Below are 2,771 nucleotides of genomic sequence, written 5' to 3'. Positions count from 1 at the left end.
CAACAGTGCAGGAGAGTTTCCTTTTCACCACACTCTTTCCAGCATTTATTGTTTCTAGAGTTTTTTGATAATGGCCATTCTGACTGGTGTCAAGTGATACCTCATGGTAGTTTTGATTTGCGTTTCTCTAATAATTAGTGATGTTGAGCATCTTTTCATGTGCCTCTTGGCCATCTGTATGTCATCTTTGGTGAAATGTCTATTTAGGTCTTCTGCCCATTTTTAAATTGAATTGTTTGTTTTTTTGATATTGAGCTCCATGAGCTGTTTGTATGTTTTGGAGATTAATCCTTTGTCTGTTGTTTCATTTGCAAATATTTTCTCCCATTCTGAGGGTTCTCTTTTCATCTTGTTTAGGGTTTCATTTGCTGTACAAAAGCTTTTCAGTTTCATTAGGTCCCATTTTTTAATTTTTGTTTTTATTTCCATTACTTTAGGAGGTGAGTCAAAAAAGATCTTGCTGTGGTTTATGTCAAAGAGTATTTTTCCTATGTTTTCCTCTAAGAGTTTTATAGTGCCTGGTCTTACATTTAGGTCTTCAATCCATTTGGAGTTTACTTTTGTGTATGGTGTTAGGGAGTGTTCTAATTTCATTCTTTTACATGTAGTTGTTGAGTTTTCCCAGCACCACTTATTGACGAGGCTGTCTTTTCTCCACTGTATGTTCTTGCCTCCTTTGTCGTAAATTAGGTGCCCATATGTGCATGGGTTTATCTCTGGGCTTTCTATTCTGTACCATTGACCTATATTTCTGTTTTTGTGCCAATACCATACTGTCTTGATTACTGTAGCTTTATAGTATAGTTTGAAGTCAGAGAGCCTGATTCCTCCAGCTCCGTTTTTCTTTCTCAAGACTGCTTCGGCTATTCGAGGTCTTTTGTGTTTCCACACAAATTGTAAAATTTTTTGTTCTAATTCTGTGAAGAATGCCATTGGTAATTTGATAGGGATTGCATTGAATCTGTAGATTTTTGCTTTGGGTAGTATAGTCATTTTCACAATATTGATTCTTCCATTCCAAGAACATGATATATCTCTCCAACTGTTTATGTCGTCTTTCATTTCTTTCATCAGTGTTTTATGGTTTCCTGAGTACAAGTCTTTCACCTCCTTATGTAGGTTTATTCCTAGATATTTTATTCTTTTTGTTGCCATGGTAAAGGGGATTGTTTCCTTAATATCTCTTTCTGATTTTTCATTGTTAGTGTATAGGAATGCCAGAGATTTCTATGCATTAATTTTGTATCCTGCAGCCTTACCAAATTCATTAGTTCATCAATTCATTCATTGATTAGTTCTAGTAGTTTTCTGGTGGCACCTTTAGGATTTTCTATGTATAGTATCATGTCGTCTGCAAACAGTGGCAGTTTTACTTCTTCTTTTCCAATTTGTATTCCTTTTATTTCTTTTTCTTCTCTGATTGCCATGGCCAGGACTTCCAAAACTATGTTGAATAAGAGTGGCGAGAGTGGACATCCTTGTCTTGTTACTGATCTTAGTGGAAATGCTTTCGGGTTTTCACCATTGAGAATGATGTTTGCTGTGGGTTTGTCATATATAGGCTTTATTATGTTGAGGTAGGTTCCCTCTATGCCCATTTTCTGGAGAGTTTTTATCATAAATGGGAGTTGAATTTTGTCAAAATCTTTTTCTGCATCTGTTGAGATGATTATATGGTTTTTATTCCTTAACTTGTTAATATGATGTATCACATTGATTGATTTGCGTATATTGAAGAATCCTTGCATTCCTGGGGTATATCCCACTTGATCATGGTGTATGATCCTTTTGATATGCTGTTGGATTCTGCTTGCTAGTATTTTGTTGAGGATTTTTGCATCTATGTTCATCAGTGATATTGGTCTATAATTTTCTTTTTTTGTGATATCTTTTTCTGGTTTTGGTATCAGGGTGATGGTGGCTTTGTAGATTGAAGTTGGGTGTGTTCCTCCCTCTGCAATTTTTTGGAAGAGTTTGAGAAGGATAGGTGTTAACTTTTCTCTAAATGTTTGATAGAATTTGCCTGTGAAGCCATCTGGTCCCGGACTTTTGTTTGTTGGAAGATTTTTTTTTTTTTTTTTTTGCACTATGCGGGCCTCTCACTGTTGTGGCCTTTCCCGTTGCGGAGTGCAGGCTCCAGACGCACAGGCCCAGCAGCCATGGCTCACGGGCCCAGCCGCTCCGCAGCATGTGGGATCCTCCTGGACCGGGGCACGAACCCGTATCCCCTGCATCGGCAGGCGGACTCTCAACCACTGCGCCACCAGGGAAGCCCCTGTTGGAAGATTTTTAATTACAGTTTCAATGTCATTACTTGTGATAGGTCTGTTTATACTTTCTAATTCTTCCTGGTTCAGTCTTGGAAAATTGTACCTTCCCAAGAATTTGTCCATTTCTTCATGGTCGTCCATTTTATTGGCATATAGTTGTTTGTAGTAGTCTCTTATAATCCTTTGTATTTCTGTGGTGTCAGTTGTGATTTCCCCTTTTTCATTTCTAATTTTATTGATCTGCGTCCTCTCTCTTTTCTTCTTGATGAGTCTGGCTAATGGTTTATCAATTTTGTTTATCTTCTCAAAGAACCAGCCTTTAGTTTTATTGATCTTTGCTATTGTTTTCTTCATTTCTATTTCATTTATTTCTGCTCTGATCTTTATGATTTGTTTCCTTCTACTGACTTTGGGTTTTCTTTGTTCTTCTTTCTCTAGTTGCTTTAGGTGTAGAGTTAGATTGTTCACTGGAGATTTTTCTTGTTTATTGAGGTGAGATTG

This window comes from Globicephala melas, chromosome 8 (genome assembly GCF_963455315.2).
Source record: "Globicephala melas chromosome 8, mGloMel1.2, whole genome shotgun sequence".
NCBI lineage: Eukaryota > Metazoa > Chordata > Mammalia > Artiodactyla > Delphinidae > Globicephala > Globicephala melas.
Note: the sequence above shows the minus strand (reverse complement) of the source record.